Source organism: Limulus polyphemus, unplaced genomic scaffold, assembly GCF_000517525.1.
Source record: "Limulus polyphemus unplaced genomic scaffold, Limulus_polyphemus-2.1.2 Scaffold85, whole genome shotgun sequence".
NCBI lineage: Eukaryota > Metazoa > Arthropoda > Merostomata > Xiphosura > Limulidae > Limulus > Limulus polyphemus.
The window spans coordinates 1,070,027-1,081,695 of NW_013665695.1; the positions used below are offsets into that span (position 1 = coordinate 1,070,027).

The window sequence follows — 11,669 nt, forward strand, 5'->3', positions numbered from 1 at the left end:
TATATACTTACTAATATATACATATCTATGCTTACTAATATATATACTTATATACTTACTAATATATACATATATATATATACTTATTAATATATAATTATCTATACTTACTAATATTTAATTATATATACTTACTAATATAATTTTAGGTGCACTTTTTTAGTCTTTAAATATTATTGACGATTTATGAACAATTTGTTTTTTTCACACGCTACCATTAACAATATCCATTTATTTTCCATTGACTAAAGTAAGTTTATTTAACCAAATCAGTTATATTAAAAGTTATTTAAAGATTTTAATGTCGAATTTTTGCATCTTTATAGATCTGTATTAGAAAAAAGCATTAACACTCTTGACAAATACATGATTCAAAAAACAAAAGCAGATCGCTCTTATCCTAACACGAGTGAAATGAATGGACTTAAAAATCTCCACTCCCTGTTCTACATTAGTACAGACATAAATGCGAATATACGCCCATTTTCTCACGTATAAAACTCGTTACGTTTCCATAAGTTCGATAACAAAAGGCTTTATTCCAAATAACCAGTAAAATATCTCTTAAGAAAGGAATTCTCCTTTGCTTCCTCTGAAATCACCAAGTCTCGTGTAAGCGCGAGATAACATGACGTGTTCACAGTCCGTACTGACTTTTACAATTTAGTTACAGACATGGACTTTGTTATATAAAACAATAAAGCTAATAGCCCGAAAAACTGGCACTTACACGATACTTTCAACGGTACTTAACGTAAACATCACGGCTTCAAAAGAAAAAGTAAAACATTTTACTTTTCCCTATCTCTTCTCTCTATTGTGTGCACGCAAATAATTCTAAAAAGTCTCTATCTCTCAGTTGCAAGCGCATCACGTGACTTCACGAGAGAGAGGAACGAAGCCTCTGGGGTCGTAAACAATGCGTTAAGATATGAGGTTGCAGACCTAATGTAACCGTTCTTCTTTCTTTGTCCATCAATCTAGATGATGGTTTTTATAGAAAACGTAAGGTTACGACAAGATAGCCGCGTACTCGTGCAATGCTTTTAGCAAGAACTTTTTCGAACGGCCGATAGCCTAGCTTTAACTATTGCACATATAATGTTAGAGATGGCATGGTTTTTAACTCAATCAATGCCCATTTTACTCATACATCTTTGATCTATTTTATTAACTATTCTTTCTTTACTTAATAAAAAAGATTATCAAAAGCTGGAAAACCAAACAGAAACATCAGTATAAATGCACCTTTAATACTAAATTATTGGTAAGTCATCCTTTAGACTAAAAACAGTGGGCATCTTCCAGTAAATTTCTAAAAGAAATTCGCGCTAACGAAGTAACATGGTTTTTGAGCTTTCAAGCTGATGTCTTCTCTTTAATTCCATCCCACCAAAAGCCCACTCATGGACGTTTAATTAAGTTTCCTTCATGCTCAGACAGACTTATTGTTTTCGGTTTTCTTTTTGTTTCGTTCTTCCTTACTACTCTCATCTATACCATGCTTCGGAACCCTACAACTTAACATTATAAAACTTGGGAAGTTCTGTTGTTCTCTTAAGTAGTTGCCGTGATTAATTGTCGAGTTTTTGGGGATTTTTTGCACTTCGGAAATAGGGCGATTGTGGGTGGCTTTTATGTATTTAATTCTGTATAGAATCGATGTTTTTTACTTAATACATTTTCTCAATACCTTTAACTGAAGTGAGATTCTATGAATAAAAATATAATAATTTTTAAATCAAATTTTCTTAATATTAAACAGATCAATTGATAATTTCCACGTACCCTGTAAAAGCATACCAACTATATTATACACAGTAAGAAAATTGTCGATGCTCAAACTCTACCTTTTCGTGTAATAGCCATATTAGGATTTGATTGGCACCACAGGGATTACTTGGTAAATGTACAACACTTATTATATATGCTTCTAAATAGACATAAAAATACATTCTAGGGCCTGGCCAGATGGTTAGTGCATTCGGCTCGTAATCTGTGGGTCGAGGGTTCAAATCCCATCACTGCACTCGCCCTTTCAGCCATGGGAGCGTTATAATGTGACTGTCAAACTCACTGTTCGTTGGTAACAGAGTAGCCTAAGACTTGGCAGTGGGTGATGTTAACTAGCTGCCTTCCCTCTAGTCTGTCGCTTCTAAAGTAAAGACGGCTAGCGAAGATAGCCCTCCAGTAGCTTTGCGCAAAATTCAACAAACTGTGTAAACTATATACAAGCACTCTAAAGAATATTGACGATCACTCTCTTCACGTGGTAGTAAAATTACATTTAGCAATAGAAAGTAATTTCTTTGCTTTTAAGATTCAAGCTATTGTTATCTATAAAGAAAAATATTTGATTTTACAATTAAAAAATAAATGTTATATATCATTCGTCACCCCACCTATAGGAAAAAGAAAATAATATATCGTTATCCTAATACCAGACTGTTTACTTGCACTAAATGCTGATTTACTTACTGATTTTATTCAACAAAAAATAATATTTTTATAGGCTAGAGAGTCAAATCTGTTTGATCAGTTTGCGAATTTGATGACAATTTGCAAAATTTACTGGAATAACTCCTTCAGAATGTTGAATACAAATACAAGTTACACGATTGACTCCCATTCTTATAACTAACCACAACAGAAAATGCATAGTGTGTTCAGCAGCATCGTGGCACGAATCCTAAACCTTCTAATACGCAGCCCGGTACGCTAAATATTAGTAAATACCAGGCCCTAATAATGCTGTTATCAATGTAGGACTTTCTATATTCCCACAGATCAGTTTCGTCCATTAAGGTTTTAATTAAATGCGGTATTACTCTATACACGTAAAGTCCAGCAGCAAGAAGTAAGGGTAGTAAAGCAACCGTCAATAAAAAATCTAAAAGATAAGTAGAAAATATCTTGTTTATATGTTTACATCACTATATGTACGAGAATATGAAAACTAGTCACGTGATAACTAACACTTTAGATGAATTTTCTCAAGTAAATTAAATATTTAATCTGCAAAATGTAAGTTTTATTCTGAGCCCAAATAAGCTAATTTTCAAATTTCTAAATTATAGTAAGAAGTGTACATATATAACCATATTTCAGCTACACTTTTTTCACTGTACGTAGCAACAAACTGGTTTATGTGTTGCGACAACTTTGAGAGTACAACTTCAAATGGGAAAATTAATATTCTAAATTCTAAACTCATTATGAAAGGGTGTAAGATGGCACATGATGGAATACTAGAAGAAAAAGAAAAAAATCCAAAATGTACTCTACTGCTTTTAACATTTTGTGGAAAGTACTAATTTTTCACAGTTTAATATATTTATATTTACATTTAAATCAATTAATAAGTTACAGGGCTTGAATAAATCATTTGTAGTAGGTGGGTTGAAACACCTAATTAATTTGTTAACCAGTTTATTACGTCGAGCCAATCAAATGTTAAATTGAACATCAAAGGAGATACCTGTTTTTTTTTATTTACCCTGAGATACATGAAATATCTTCCTGAGTTCCCTTCTTATTTAATTTGTTTCTGTATTTTAAAAAGTTGGTTATGAAATTACAGTTCTTGCATGACAGATGAGATAATCATCTCTTTTACTTTTCTTTGATTCGAATAATTTCAACGGCTACAGTTCAAATATTTCGGCTCTAAGAATTTAAAAACTGTTGAGTACTCTTTACGATTGCTTTTATTTTTAATGTAAGTTATAGGAAAATTCACCGAAACATTGCGACACACACACAAAAAAATGTTTGCTTCAAGCTGTGTGCGTATGGCGTCTTTCTTCCCTGAATTCTAAACGAACTGTCTAAATTATAGAATAACTAGGAAGGAAAATCAATTATAAGTTTATTTGAGTGTTAATAACTGATGTCAGACGCTCACCGTGAAAATTAAATTTCCTAATTTGATTGTATAGATTTAATTAAATATTGTTCTCTCTGCAGCGCCATACTTTGAAGACGAGATGCATCCCAGAACATCTCCGTTGACAGCTCAGTTTAGCTCATTTATTTTCTCTCCAAGGTTGAACTTTCACACACAGATCATTGCTAAGAGTTAAAATGTTTAATTGATATTAGAACATATTAAATAGTGGTTGATTATTTGAGAGTATGAATATTTTTCTTTCAGACAACGATTGTCTTAAGTTAGAAAACACACGAAAAAAAATATAATAGTTAAAGGTACAGTAATGCAGCACAAAAAATGCAAAGTTTTTGTTCTCAACTACACTGAAACATGACAGTTAAAATTGATAGTAATTTTAGTAACTCGTTCTTATCAAGTTCAGTAAAAGCTTTCAAAAAGAAAAGTCAAAGCAATGATTTTTTTTCTAGAAAACTATAATTAACCGTTTAAGAACAGAATTAAAAAATACTGGCAGTTTTATAAAAATGTTTCTTACAGTATAAAGTCTGAGGGACTATGTTTTTAATTTGAATTAGTAATGCAATATGTAAAGCAGTATCCAGAACTATCTAGTTCATAAAGTTGAGCCCTCTATAACCTTCCAAAAAATAAAGTATACGTCAAATGAACAAAAACAACTATTACACACACACACACATATATATAATGATCAGTTACTTCCTTCTGGCAAGAAATTATGAGAAAATATTTTAGGGAGAACAAGTTTCATCAGACACACACTTTATCATAAGTGTTATTAAAATACGACAGATTATAGCAAAATCCTCAGTGTTGGGCTCATCAGATATTAACAATATCTTTAACCATATACTGTATTAGATAGATATTGAAGAGTGTCATACCCAACATTTCAACAATACTAGTTAGAGTCTCAACCTGATGAAACATGTACGATAAGGGAAGAAGGTCATTTGAAGGGCGTCCTTAATTTCTCTCGTCTCTGGAGAGTAGAACTGATACTATAAAGAGCGGAACCACTTAAGTGGATGGTATATCACTTCGTGTTGTGTTGCATAATAGAGAATGATGTGCTACAATAGATATTCAGTTAAAGTGTATATGAAGCATGATGTACTACAACAAATATTCAGTTAAAGTATATACGAAGAATGATGTGCTACAATAGATATTCAGTTAAAGTATATAAGAAGAATAATGTGCTACAACAGATATTCAGTTAAAGTATATACGAAGAATAATGTGCTACAACAGATATTCAGTTAAAGTATATACGAAGAATGATGTGCTACAATAGATATTCAGTTAAAGTATATACGAAGAATGATGTGCTACAACAAATATTCAGTTAAAGTATATACGAAGAATAATGTGCTACAATAGATATTCAGTTAAAGTATATACGAAGAATAATGTGCTACAACAGATATTCAGTTAAAGTATATACGAAGAATAATGTGCTACAACAGATATTCAGTTAAAGTATATACGAAGAATGATGCGCTACAACAGATATTTAGTTAAAGTATATATGAAGATTAGAAAGTAAAAACAGCTTTGTTTCTCGTCCTTTTGCTTCGTCTACGGATTTACAACGTTAAAATCAGGGGTTCGATTTCCCTCGATGGACACAGCAGATAAGCCTCCCAGTGGCACAGCAGTATGTCTACGGACTTACAACGCTAGAAACTGTGTTTCGATACATGTGGTTGACAGAGTACACATATCCCATTGTGTAGCTTTGTGCTTAACTTCAAACAAACAAACAAAGTTTCGAACATTTTCTTTCTAATAACTTTTTTTAATATTTTATAGCATACATGATAACTTTCTCTATGATAAAGATATTTTATCCATTTTCTTAGAGGTGATAACATTTCTCTGATAATGAATTATTTCTGAAATATTTGAAACACTGCAGATACAAATTATATGATTACCTGTGAAAATGCTTACGACATTGTTCTTTTGTAAAATAACTCAAAAGCAGTCCAATTAATCTAACACGCGAAGATATACATACACATGTAAAATAATAAAGCTTAGATCGTAGAGTTCTATATATGAAAACAAGTAAGAATGAATGTTTTTCCTAACTATTAATTGCCCATATTTAAATTGATTCCGTAGTTTTTTTAAATACTTTATTTTCCTCCTGGAACAGATGTCTGAGCTGTAAAACCTAAACTAAAACCCAACTAAGTTAAACATGAAGCTACACAATTGACTATCTGTGCTCTGCTCACCGTGACTATCGAAACCCAATTTTCATCGATATAAGCCCTCAGACTTACTGCTAAGTTATAGGGCATGTCTAACTAAAATATTAATATGAATTAAATATGAATTTTAGAAAATTTACATTTAAGCACAGTCACCAAGTATAAGGCAATAGATAAACAGAATGCTATTGTTGAAAACGTCCTACTATGGTATATGGGATAGAATGAAATACGTAAACAATTATTGGGTTTCAGTATTTAAACAGTTACCATCATTCCTGATTTTTTATACTAATTCTTTTTTTCAGGGTTCATTACTAAATCATCGCAACACTAAACCACCTTGATTTTACCTCACGAGTGGACGGCCTTGGAAGAATAAAACATTGTAATCCTAACTAAATGGTAATTAAAAATGTTTAATATTTCAATTGTACTTGTTTGTTTTTTTCATTAAAGAACACATAAAAGCTCACTATATACCTTCAATGTAAAAGCTAGGTATAATATAGAATACTTTATAACCAAATGGGATTAAAGTTAACGAACTTAAAGGTAAAGTGGAATGTTGTAGATCTTTTGAACGTTTTTTTTTTTCTTCATATAATCAGTAAATAAAGCATTCTATCTATTATGTGACAGAGCTTTTCCTAAAAAGGGGCAAACTTTAGATAGCTGTCGAAATCAAATCCAAAGGGGATAATTATAAAAGGGTGGAACACATAACATTTGTTTCAACTGGTAATCGCCGTCTATCGTTAAATTTAGTAGTTATAATGAAGCATCTGTCTAATATTCATAATTGATATGTTGAGCTCACGCATTATTAAAACGTATTTGGAATGAAATTAGAATTGTCAACCTGAAGGGCATCTTATACGCCGCAACAAAGGTTTTGGACCGAAAAACGAGAGTGATTGTCACTTTTATAACGCAGCCACAGCTTAAAGTGCGAAGCGTGTTCAGTGGAATTTCGTTTCGAACCCTGGACCCTTCTATCTATTAGAACACGTGGTATTTCATACATATGTGAACTAAAACAGCCATTGTGGTTTATATAAAGTGTTTCACTTATAGCCAACTAACGTGCATAATATCATTTATTGTAAATACGCAAAATAATTTTGATTTAAGACTCAAACGTTCCTTGTCGTTAATGTTCTATTTTTTTATCAGATTTTGGAATTTCAGGTAACTTTATTAAATAAAGTTAAGGGCGTTGCTTTTAGTCCGTTAATAGATCATGTAATTGAATTAGTTTCAGCGGCTCAAATCACGGTTTTTAGATCATTTACGCATTTTACATACAGAGATATTGTGAACCTTTTCTGTAGCTATTTTCCGTACGAGATGAAATCGAAATGTGAAATTTATAATTATAAAACAAACATTAATATGTTTACTAAATACGTTTTTCTAATTGTAGACGTCGCCCTTTTTCAAAATCTTATTAGGATTCATTAACTACATTAATTACAAACGAGAAACATTGATAATCAAAGATTTGGAAAGGTATTTGCCGTATTTGATATATAGGTGGCGGTATGTAAAATATTTGCATTTTTGTTAATTCGTGATTAAATAACATATGATATTATAATTGACCATCTTCATTAGAGTAGTAAAATCTAGTTTAAATTCTCTCTTGCTTACGAAGGCACACAGCCCATGTTTTGAGTGATAAAGTACAAGCCACAGGCAGTGCACACATTTTCAAAACTATCACAAAGACTATATTGAACACTTGCTAGTATATTTAGAACTGTTCGTGAAATGCCCTAATGCACTCTTTATCACCCAGACAAAAAAAAAAAATCTGTCTCAGTTCCTAACGTAAATTCCATAATGTAAATAATGAAGCATTATATAAGAACGCCAACATAAAAGAGTCAATTAAGATAAAAACGGCCTTAACTTCGGGGAGAACAATCACTATGGTAACAAATGGTGATCAAAGCATTGAAGAGAGGCTGCCAGCTCTTATCGGAAAGGCTTGGTAAAGACAGGGATGAAACGCCATTAAAATCCCCGAGTCGTTAAGCTGTGTTCTTATACTTTTAATCACACGATCCTAAATAACTTTAGTGCATTTTTCTTCTATGCAAATGTAACACACATTAAGTTACACCCGATAATATATAACGTTCCTAACGATTAATGTGTCATTTTTCTTTGTCGTCGACATTACTTTTAATAAAAGCATTTAAAGGCACTATTTGAGTGTTATACGACGTTCACTACTAGCTGACGGCTTCTTTAACATGTAGATATGTTGATGTTTTGTAAGTGTGTTTAATTATGTGAAAATGATGCATAGATTCTTCAGTGATCACAAAATAAGTATGAAAACTTTTAGGATAAACACAAATAAGTGAGAGAAAAATGTGTTTCTCAACAGAGCACTTATCAATCTCTTTTTTTTTTTATTTACCCGTTCATTAATCCAGCAATCCCTCTTTTGCTATTTAGTTTGACTAACTAAACTAATTTTTTCTTAATACTTTAATATTAAGAAACTGGTGTATAATTTAATTTATATTTTGTTTTAATATGACATGGTTGAATTTGAATTTTAGGAAATTAATATGTAATTTTTCATGCTTTCCTTACTGAATTTGTAAATGTTCAACATTCACATTTTTCCGACAAGTTCACGTTTATTTTGTGCTTTATACATTTGTTCGTTTGTTTGTTTACAAAACTTATGTGAGATGACGCTTTTTGTTTATTTGTTATATTTCGCGCAAAGCTACTCGAGGGGTATCTGTGCTAGTTGTCCTTAATTTTGAAGCGATAGAATAGAGGAAAGGTAGTTAGTCTACACTACCTCCAGCCAGCTCTTGGGTTTCTCTTTCACCAAAAAACAATAGGATTGACCATAACGTTATAGTGCCCCCACGGCTAAAAAGTCGAGCATGTTTGGTGGCAGGATTCGATCCCGCGATCTGGAGATTGTGAGTCGAATACTAGGCCTATAAAATGACGCTACTTTTACCTTACAACGGTACAGGAAAGGAACTGACACACGATTATGCGTTGTATTTATTCTAGTTGATGATACGAATACTTTTAAAATTGTTACATATTAGAATTTCAAATAGCCTGAAATTGAGTTAACTGATACTTTACATTTAGTAGTTAAATTGTACTTTGGATTTAGCAGTTAAGTAAAAGTCGATATATAGTTAGTTTATTATATTTGCCAACAAAATTGATACACACAGTTTTCTTTTTTTAACACAAATACGTTTTAATATCCACACGGCGATACAATTTACAATAGCAGTTATTACAAATAGTTATTACAAACAGTGATTTATAAACAAAAGTTTCACAAACTTACAAGCAATATAGAGTCTTCTTTCTAGTTTGGAACTTCTTCGATGTCTTATCAAGGGTTCACGATGAGCGAGTTAATTACGAGTTGATGTAGGTACAATTCGCTTAATGGGGAGCTAGCTAGCTTTGTCCTTCGTTATTCATCAGCCACATACGCCGAGTTTTCCACCTTCAAAGTTAGGTAATGTTTTCGTAAAAGTACTAATGTCCGATGAGAATCCACTCAAACTAAATGATTTGTAATGTTTGAACTTTATAAATGCTCCTGGTCAAATATCTGAAGTTTTCCGATTGATAACCTTTATAACAATCACAGTTATAGCTTCCAAAGTTTATAGCACACTGACTATAGCAAACTAATAATATATACTCTTTTTTTGGCGCGGTGCGTTGGTTATATTTATACACGTGTGGAGGCTTTCTCGAAATTTCACTTTTACATAACAATACTGACGCTAACACAAGCGTTTACGTACACACATATATTGCTGATTCTTACTCTCGAGAATCTTCTACAACTTTGGAGAATAGGCGGGAGTTTCGCAATACATATCTAACACTATAAGCTATGCATTTTTTTAAAATATACACTTATTCTAAACAAACGTTGATATTAAAATAAATATATAATTATAAATTCGTCACAACATGTACATTCTTTCTTATCTATCAATATGTATTATTTGGGGATTTATTTCATTATTCTTGTTTTAATATAAACGTAGAAATATTTGTAAATTTTCTAGGTAACGTTATTCTTAAGACAAAATATTGAAGCTATTTCTAAAGCAAATGGTTTAATAAGACAAAAGTCCTTTCGCTCGTCTTGATTATCAGTCCGATGTTTTGGTGATCAGTTAAAGTGTTTCACCGTTGCTGCAGTTTTTTTTTTTTGCTGTTGTTGATCTTTTGTTTATTATGAGAAATCAGTAAATGAAGTTGAAATGCTGAAATATTCAATACATAGAACTGAGACTAGTTAGAGATAAAATTAAGTGCCTCATTCTGAAAGAAACTGTTTCGGCCATTACTTTGTTTATTTTGTTTTTTAGAACAAAGCTACATTGTGCTATCTGTTGTAACCACCGCAAAGATTGTTTGTTTGTTCTATCTGTGCTAGCCGTCCCTAATTTAGCAGTGTAAGACTAGAGGGAATGCAGCTAGTCATCACCACCAACCGCCAACTCTTGAGCTACTCTTTTACCAACGAATAGTTTGTTGAAACAGGGATTCGAACCCACGACCCTCAGATTGCGAGTCGAGCGCCCTAACCACCTGACCATGCCAGGCCTCCACTGCAAGGAATCGAACTTTAGATTTTAACGTTGCAGTCACTTTCTCTGTTATTTGTTTGCTTTAGAATAAAGCCATATTGAGCTATCTAGTGTGTCCACTGCGGGAAATCGAACCTCGGATCTTAGTGTTGTAAATACGGAAACTTACTGTTTTCTCACCGAGGTTTTCTCTGTTATGCTTTATCCTGAATAATAATAATAATAACTTGTGGGCAATGTACAGTATTATTTTTACAACAGTAAATTATTTTGGTTTAACGTAACTCGCACTCTTCTTATACACTGAGTGGTCGCAAGTAAATAGACACCTAATTTTTCGTCATTTAACTGATTTATGCTGAACTAATTTGTGTTCACAGAGCACTTTATAAATGAAAATGGTCGCACACTAATTATCTTGTGCTACAACATGCCTAGAACTCAAGGTTCTCTTGAATTGTCAGATTTTGTTAGAGGAAGGATAGTTGGTCAAGCAGATGCTGGAATAAGTCAGTGGCAAATTTCGCAGAATTTGGAAATTCAGCTTTCGACAGTCAACAGAATCATCGTGCAACTCAGAAAACATGGCAAGGAAACAACTGAGCAGCGTCCGGGTCGCCCTGGTCCATCGGAGAGGACAAAAAGGGCTGTCAAGAGGAGTATCGAAATGGATCCCAGATTAACGACTGCAGAAGTGGCCAAAGTTGGTGGGATGAGCCAGAAATCTGTTCAACGTATTCCCCACAGATTGGGTTATCGTTGCAGAACAGCTAGATGGAAGCCCTTATTAAGACCTGCCAACATAGTCAACGAAAGAATTGGGCAAGTGATATGATGACCAAGCTTCTGGACTTTTGGAAGACAGTACTGTTCTCAGACGAATCAAGATTCGCTCAATTTTTGGACAGTGGAAGGATATGGGTC

At 32.7% G+C, this 11,669-nt stretch overlaps 1 protein-coding gene across 1 annotated transcript in view; it reads right to left on the bottom strand.

The window, feature by feature from the left end:
• LOC106468057 (Down syndrome cell adhesion molecule-like protein Dscam2) overlaps window positions 1-11,669 on the bottom strand; it is a 121,323-nt gene that overhangs the window by 87,221 nt on the left and 22,433 nt on the right. The gene's annotated exons all lie outside the window — the stretch shown is intronic.